At 44.0% G+C, this 9,152-nt stretch overlaps 1 protein-coding gene across 1 annotated transcript in view; it reads left to right on the plus strand.

The window, feature by feature from the left end:
• Positions 1-9,152, plus strand: part of Lrmda (leucine rich melanocyte differentiation associated) — a 1,015,195-nt gene that overhangs the window by 586,740 nt on the left and 419,303 nt on the right. The window lies entirely within an intron of this gene.

Consider the following 9,152-nt stretch of genomic DNA (forward strand, 5'->3'; position numbering starts at 1 on the left):
TTAATGTTTGTAAGTACCCACGGACATCCGGAGATTGTGTTAATGTTTGTAAGTACCCACGGACATCCGGAGATTGTGTTAAACTGTTGCCTTTCAAGGACAGAGTCATTTTCTTTCTTTGTTGGGTTTATGAGAGCTGAGATCAGGGACTGAGAAATAGTTCTCATCATGGGCTAGTTCATATACATTTTAGGTTTTACAAGTTACAAGCTCTTGGGAAACAGCCCAGAAAGGCTGGGAAAAGAGGACAATAGTTTGAGAAGGACTTGTTCTACTGTGCTTTATGTAAAAATCTGGTGACCTACAAAGAAATGTAGCAGGAATAATCACTGTGTATCAGGGCAAAATTGTAACACTGAAAGTCATTATGGATTTGGAAAAAGAATTTTAAAAAAGGAAGAAAAAGCCCAACCCAGAAACATAAGTAACGTAAAGTGGGGATTCAGGTGCACTTCTGTAAAGAAGAACTTTTTACTTTAGTTCATTTCAAAGTTTCATGATTAATTTTGTAGACCTTTGAGTATATTCTTATACTGACTCAGAACAAATAAGAACCCTGCTTGAAAGAAAAATTGTTCTTGAAGGTCTTTCTCCACTATAGAAATTTCCAATCATGGTATGCTATTCTAGATTTGAGTGTGACTATTGATAGGAGAAATCCAGTTGCCATCTGGCCAGAACACATTGCTCATTTCTCACTTTGAGTTGTTTAATTGCTTAGAAGTTTAATTGATTTCTATAACTTTGTTTTCAACTTTTAATCATAAAGTTGTCTGATACAAGATGTGTGAAGGGGTCACTTTAAACACAGTACCTTTTTTTACCACCGGTTTTTTAGAATTGCATTGGTCTTTTTACTATAATTCTCAGTACATATTAATTGTCACATTAATGAGATTCTTTGTTATATTTTCATATATACTATATATCTACTGTTCTTTAATAGTATCAGACTCTCATGACTTCCTTTGTACCGAGCATCTCCCGGCTCCCTCCTGTCCACTTCCCTTTCTGCTGTGGTATCACCACTACTTGAGACTGTATTTTTGTTGTTTTATTTAATCCTAGATTCCACATGTAAGATAAAGCACATGAGACTTCTTTACTCTATGTAATGCCCTTTAGTTCTATACATTTTCTTGCACACAACATGATTTTGTTCTTCACTATGAATAAATTCTCTGTTGTCTGTAAATATATATTCTTTATCCTTTCGTCTTTTAGTAGGTACCTAGATTTCTTCCATATCTTGGAGGAAATTTTAAAATGTATTTTGGGAGGTCAAATCCAAAATAGTTTATCTAATAAGTATGTTTCATAAACCATTGTTTGAAACGTTCTTCTTTACTTTCTGATGTTTTTCTTTATGTTTTTGTTCCTATATATGTGTGTGTGTGTGTGTGTTATCTACATCTATGTGTGTATACTCACATTCACATATATGTTCATTTATTTATTCATGCAACCAAACATAGCATGTGAATACAAGCGTAGAGAAGTTGTTTTCTTTTCTTAGAAGGGGAGAGCAAGTGGGAGGAATTTTCTGTTTCTGCCTTGTTCTGTTTGGTCTCAGATATAGGGCTTTGAGGGGTATAAATGAGGAGAAGAGCAAATTCTTCATTGTTGATTTTGGAACTGGTCAGGTTGACAAAGAATACTAAGCTCCACCGTACAAGCAGTGAGAATAGAAAGCCTAATATGGAGTTCCATTTTGACAGAAAGACCTCTAAAGCCGGGGTGACTGTCTAGGTCAGAGGTCCTTAATGACTCTGTGTCAGCCCAGAGTCTGTGAATCTTCTGGCAGCAAATCCATGTTGGGTTTACCGTCTCACATGTTGCGCACCCACATACACATCCCTCTCACTGCTGTAGACTTGCCCACATTGAGAGAACAGTTGTCAGGGAGTAAGGCAGAGGTCCTTGTCTTCTGAAGCCCAGTACAAACCTAAAGTCATATTTAACACGGACAACTGGCTGGGGACTATACTGGAGATGTTTGGAATTACTTGCTCTGCTTAGAACTGTGCATTTCTAAGTTGTCACAGGGATCTTTGAGTCCCATGCGTTCCACTGCCCTTTTGGTACAGATCAGTTAGCAAGCAACAGCTCTCATCCAGACTCACTCCAAGTCTCAGTCATTCGGCACAGTTTTTGCAGAGGTTATCTTTCTATAAGAGCAATCCTTCTTAGGGATTCACCTGGGCAGTCTCCTAAGCATGTCCTCCCACCCCAGGTCTGTGTTGCTGGCAGGACGTGAGAGATGGAGCCGGGAAGGCTGTTTGTTAGTGTATTTATGACAGTGTTGCCAGGAGGGACTGGATTCTAGAGCTTGCACACAGCCCAAATCACATCTAGCCACAATTGCCTTTGAAACCCCATAAGTCATCTACACAGTGACTGCTGGCTCCTCAAACTTGAAGAAAAGGTAGCAACCAGGAACCGTAGAGACAGCAATGCTCTCCTACCCAGTTACACCTTCACTGCATCGTGAGGGGGAAATGCTAGGTTGGTCCTCTAACGTGCTTAAATCTTTTATTAATTTTTTTTTTATTGTTGGCTTGAGAAGTTGTCAGCCCTGCATTTGGAAGAAGGGGGTGCAGGCCAGATGCAGCTCAGCTCTGTGGTCTTTTGGCAGCCCCACTTTCTTTAGCCCAGGGGGTGATTCATTTATCCCTGAGAAACTATAGGGTTTCCCAATATGACTTTCGAAATCAGAGTTCCTGTGGCATATGCATTTATACAAAGCAGTGTGGCTGCCTTCCCCAAGTTGGGTAAACACTTTTCCTGCCTGCCATCCACCAAGTGTGAGGTCCACCTTCTTTCCGCCATTCCAGAGATCATCCTAGTGGAGTCCCTGTGTGAATTTATACGACCTTTTTGCTAGGAAATGACTTAACAGTGAGTGATGTTTCTACAGTTTACTGGTTTTCACTTTAAGTATGTTTTCTGACAATGCTTCTTCTATTAATCATGCAAGCAGTAGAGGGAGCCTTAAAGGAGTGCATTCAGAAGCAAGAACCTGTGGCTCATTTAGAGCTGTTGAAAAAATTTTCCAATTGATTGGCATCCTCTGTGGTCATGTGATGTAATATTTATGTCACCCAGCCATCCATCAAAACAAGTATGCCTTGTTTCATTCTCAGGGGAGATGTTGATTTCAAAGGTTTCGGGTCAGTTTTTGTTTGTGTTGTGGCCAAGCACCAGACCTGGGGTGGGAAGTGACTAGGTTTCTGTATCTTGTGCTGTCTCTTCTATCTTTTCCTCCCCACGCCCCAGTGCCCACCCTTTTGGTTTCCTCTTAACCTCTGTGTGGCCACTTGGCTTTTCTTGTCATATATTCCCACAACAAAACAGGCTCACATTCCTCTGTGAACACAGACATACTACTGTGTGGTTGGACAGAGCCCTGGACTTCCTGGGGTAGGAGTGTAACCATGTCTGGGGTTCCCTTTGCCCTTTGTCACTGCTTATGGCAGAGACATGGCGATGGTCACCTTATCACAGGACTTTAAAGTCACTTATATTTTCCTGTGTTGACACAGTGCTGCCATTATGGAATGAGTGTTGAATGGACATGAACTTAGGCCTCTTGCAGATTTTGATACCATCCAAAATCAAAATAATCAGTCAGGGGTGGGAGACCTGGAGCTCAGAATAGTTTGTCTTTTTTGTTCATTCTTCAAGGGACTAGGAGATGGACAGATTTCCCTGTAGACAGACAGAGAGTGTGCCATGACCAGATGATAATAGACGGTGAAATTCCAAGATGGCCAGCTTCTTCCTCATACTCCTGACCTCGGAGAAAAGTCTGTTAGCTTACAAACAAAGACTTTTATCCTACCACGTGGCTCTCAGCCTACGGGCAAGTTCAAGCCTTGTCAGGATATGCTCAGCCCTAAGGTATGGACCTATCAACCTTCCTGCCTTTGTTCAAACCAACCAACAGGGAACTTGGTGAGAATTACCCCCTTTACAGACCCTTAAAACCATGAGTCCTCAAGGAGATCCTAGGCTGTTTCCTGAGTTCCTCTGCCGTGTCTTTTTTCCCAGTGTGCCTGCTGTATTTATGTCTCTTCACCCCGATAAAAGTCTATCTCCCACCGTCCTTCTGTCTGCTCCTGCTCGCTGTGTGTAAGATTCCTCTGCCTCTCTCTGTCTCACTCCAGGGGTTTCCTGCCTTCTAATTCTTTACCTGGCAGAGAAAACAAACCCCATCAAGACCCCTAGATGGTATCACTTTCTTGACTTTTTTTTTCTTTTTCTTCGGGAAGATTGATGGCTGAAAGTCAACAGAGAATAAATGCTTAATGTCACCTTTCAAATAAGAAATCTGGGCTCTCAGGCTTGGGGCTGTTCTTTTGCATCACGCTCTGGTATGCATTTTCTTCCAATTTCTGTTCCTTCAGGGACACAAACACCCCCAAGTGGGTCTCTCTATATTCCTTAAAACTTTAAATTATTTAAAATACATGCCTTTTCTTTGTTCCCTGGTAGGCAGCAGCCCTGAGGCCTGCCCACTGTCTGTAGCACCCCACCAAAAGAAAGGTGGGAGGGACCCTCCGGTGGCGTCTGGGGCCACCTTGGGCTACCACCCATGGCTGTTTCCCACTAAATGGGAGCTGTAAAACCTGTGGCTTATATAACCCAGCTAGCATTCCCCAGCTAATCTGCAATCTTGGCTTTGATGATCACAAGAAAGCAAAGGTCATGACACAGAGATCAAAGAGACAGAAGCCCACACAGTAATTGCTGGTTCCCCTCCATACAGAGCCTTGGACAGTCCTGTGGGTGTATTGTTTGCATAGAGACTTCAAACATGCTGTTGGTGACCTGTGAGCCAAATCAGCTGGCCTTTTCCAGTCGGCGGGCCAATTCATTAATGCTGTAGGTGAGCTCACCTCTGCTCATTAGCGTGAGATCATTGTTGTCTCTCAGAGCATCTGGAGCTGCCCTGCTCAGTGTTTGTTCATCAGTCTTGGTCTTCATAGGTGGTTTCTGGCTGTCTTCCTCTCCCTGAATTTAGGAGGGAGTAGTTATGCAAGGCAATTGGGCAAACTGTTGTGTCAGGAAGGGACCTAACAGAGGCATTTATTGTCAGTCAGCTTTGAGCACTGACTCCAGGCAAAGTAGTGTTTTAAGGAGGCCGAGGTCCATTTTCATGGCCCAGAGAGGGAAACCGAGGCTCAGAAGGGCAGCTCAAACTTCCAGACATGAGCTCTCTCTACTCTGCCCTGCAAATTCCCTCCTCCAACTTTTCATCCTGATGACTGCTCTTCTTTACATGTCTCCCCTTAATCTTTAAGAGCTCTGGACTCTCAAAGAAGCTGCATGCAAACCTTGGTGGTTTCTCTTACTACTCAAACACCTTCAGTAGCTGACCAGCACTCTTGACCAGCGTGAGATAACCAGTATTATTAAATGGAGTGACGTAATCCAATTGACAGCAAAGTTGCATTGTTGTGTTGGAAACCTTGCTCCATTCTGTTAAGCTGAACAGCGAGAGGGCATCCATGACTGCCTGCAGGGCACCAGGCAGAACTCCTGGTTAATGGGAGTAAAAAGGTGCCAAGAAATAACATGAAGAAGCATTGAATGCCATACATGCCTTGGAGAAGCCACCCAGCACTCTGTGTCTCAGTTCTCCTGAGAACCTGTGAGAGTCTTGAACTATTTTGGTGAAAGAAATATGGCTGCCAACCCCACTAGCAGATCCTAGAGACTCATGGGATCCGTCTGTGGTTCATGCTATTAGTGGGGAGCAGACAATTGTTCTGGAGCAGACAGGTCAAGAGAAGCCTTTCCTTTCTCTTTGACATCTAAGCAAATAATAACAATAACAACAACAACAATAATAAAAAAATAGTAATAATAAGAATGCCATTGATATCAGAGAAAAAGATTGATTTTTCAATAATACCAAAAGGGTGGAGTTGTTCCTTCCTCCTTCCAGTTTCAGCTTTGTCATTAAAGGATCCTTGAAGAAAATCTACCATTTTACATGAGTAGAGAGGGACCCTGATAATCTCTGGGTGGTGGCCTCTCATTTTCAGGAAATCTGTCTCCACATGGGGACAAGTGGGTATTTAAGTACCTTTGCTGGGTTTCCTACCATTCTGATAACATCCCCTTCCATATCACAGCCAACAGGACCTCCCGGCTTACCACCTCTAGGCCTGGGTTTTCCCTCCAGCCACCTTGAGAAGGTCAGAAAAATTGGAGTTGCCCTCTGCAGCCAGGGATGTGAGGCTTGAGGTAGACTGATCTCTTCTCATTAAGCACTGCCCCGGCTTAACAAGCAGTTTTATAAATCTGAAGCTGTCTCCGGGTGTCACCGGATTTATGGACAAGGGGGCTCTGCCATAAAGTGGTTTATGATGGCTGCCTTCTGTGTTATTAGTAGCTGTCTCTTCCTTCAACCATTGCTGTTTGATAATAGCCTTAAAACACCCAGAATTACTTACCTGCAAGTCCCATTCCCGATAGCCCCTGTTGACAGTCTGAATAAGTTTACTGGCCTTTTGTTGTTCTTTTCCTTCAAAACAAACTGATTGGACCATCAATAGCTCCCGTGAGCCGACAGAGGGATGTCATCTGCACTAGCCCTTGTGATTGCAGGTTATCTGGGGGAGTTAACCTCCCTGCATTGTTAGCTGAGATGTTTTATGTACTAAGCAACTTTAGGATACGGCTGTGATAACCCCAGTAACTAAGTCATACATCACGGTAAGGAGATTTGGGTGTAACAAATAACCCTGGATTAAATTTACAAGGGTGGGATTGATATTGTAAAAGCCTTCGTTCTGTGGCTTCGGCAATCTGAGCTTGTGTTTTTATGGCAAACTTGTATTATACTCAGGATTGAAGCTGCAGCTTGTGACACTTTGACACGACCTAGAACAAAGGGAAATAGATCTCCTAAGACCAGCACAGGACAGGCAGGCTGGACGCCCACCGGCTTATCACTTGGCGGGACTGCTGCAGCCTATTTTAAGTCATCAGGGGGCAGGAGGACCTGGGGAATGTGACTTTTAGCTGGGCTTTGTGTAGCACAGGTAGGCTGTTGGCTGAACTGAGAAGGAGACTCCTGGCTGCCTCATTGCGCTCATAATTTCCCAACTATTAGTCCTTGTGGTGTTGTTTTCACGAGGACATTGGTTCTCAGCAGGATGGCAGCAGTGGCAGCATCACCTGGGAACTTATTAGAAACATAAATTCCAGGCCTCGGTCCAGCTCGCCTCGGTAAGAAGCTCTGGGGATGGGCTGGGGCCTGTGTCTGTGCTTTAACAAGCCCGTGGGTCACGAGGCTTCCTGGTAAAGTCAAGAACCACTGTGCTAGAAGGTAAATGCTATGCTAGAACGCAGGTCAGATTGAGAGCAGAAGTTGTTTTCTGTGTTTCCTCGCCTTCTCAGCACCCTGCTTAGCTCCTTCATTTAACTGAACCTTAAATCTTCAGTTTTGTTTCTGTGTCTCTGTGTATGTGTGAGTATTTGCTACACATGGATGAGTGCCCACTGAGATGCGCTTGAGGGTGTCAGGTCGTCTAGAACTACAGTCACAGTTGTTAGGAGCCGCCTGCTGTGGATCCTAGTAACTGCACTTGCTCTTCTGGAAGAGCACAAAGTGCCCTTAACTGCAGAGTTACATCTCTAGCCCCGTTTAATTTTTTTTTAAAGTATATCATTTATTATTAGCATGTGTATGTGTGTATATATGCGTGTTTGACATGTGTTGGGGATGCTTGCTTACCACAGATCACATGTGGGGTCACAAGATGACTCGGGTATCATTTCCTTCCTTTTGCTGTGGGCCACAGGGATCAGACTCAAAATGAGCAACATCTCACAGGCCCCTTGGGATAAAGACACTCTTCCAAAGAGTCACCTGTGCCCTTCCCTTTGGCTATCAACCTGTAGGTTACAAGAAATTTGTAATTTCCTTCAGAATCTCATGCTAGAAGAAGGAAAAGCCTGGAAACCTGGTGCCAACCAGAGGGAGCTTGTCTCTCTGAAAGAGAGTTACAGCTGGTCAGTTTCTGCTGCAGGAGCCACCTGAAATGAGACAAGTGGAGAAAGGCAGAACTCTTCCTTGAACAGAACTGCTTAGCTGTGCATACCTCTGGCTCTCCATTTAAAACTAAATATCATCTTAGGACCATAAAGATGGACTTGGGAATCACTGGACCTCCTTGTTCCTTTTCCCTATTGGCCACATTGAGTGCGTCTCTTTTTTCTCCTTTTCACTATTAATTTGTCTCTTTAATTGATCTATTGGGGTTGGGTAGCCTATGTTGGTTTGTTATCCTGCCAGTGTCCCTACTCTGATCCTAATGGGTTGGAAACCATCCTCTCTGGGAACACTCAGTGGCCCTTAGGATGGAAGTGAAGTCACTTAGCGGTGATTGGCAGACTGTGTCATAGGCTGTCTCTCCGACTATCAGAAGAATGTCTGAAAACAGCAGCTCTTTGTCATCTAAAATTTTTAACTAGCTTAAAAGCCAGCACCTCTCTGTCTTTCTCCTTTGATTTCAGAGCTGTGATCCAAAGTGAGGCGAAATGACAATGCGCGGTCTGTTGTCATCGTGGTTCCTGGCAGCCCCATGAAGGCATCTTTCACTCCATCATTAAACACCAGCTGATTTTCTAATACTGATGTTGTCCTCACCTGAATATTCATCTTTTCCCACCCTACACTTAGTGGGTGTCTCTACTCCTTTGAGCGTCACTCCTGACATATTGTTTCTGTCTGTACATGTCTTTATTTGAAAGAATCTGTTGTCATTAAGACTTTGCCAGTATAAGCAGGAGATGGAAGTTTTCTCTGACAGTCTGAGACCGATGGGAATTCTGCTAAAGGGTAGAAAGAACATTTGAGCCCTTTGCCTCGTTTTGGATGAGATCAGAGGTGTTGGGAGGGGTTAGGGAGGGGATTGGGGAGAAAAGGAAAGGGGTTATAGATTGAAGTCATGGAGAAAGCAAGAGAGAGATGAGAAGGAGGGAGGGGAAGAGAGAGAGAAAGAGGAAGGAGGAGGAGGAGGAGGATGAGGAGGAGGAAAAGGAGGAGGAGGAGGAAATGAGAGCGGGGAAAGAGGGAGGGAGAGAGAAAGAGAGTGTGTGAAGGAGGAAGGAAGTGAGGGAGAGAGGGAGGGAGGGAG

This window comes from Microtus ochrogaster, unplaced genomic scaffold (genome assembly GCF_000317375.1).
Source record: "Microtus ochrogaster isolate Prairie Vole_2 unplaced genomic scaffold, MicOch1.0 UNK21, whole genome shotgun sequence".
In the NCBI taxonomy this organism is placed as follows: domain Eukaryota; kingdom Metazoa; phylum Chordata; class Mammalia; order Rodentia; family Cricetidae; genus Microtus; species Microtus ochrogaster.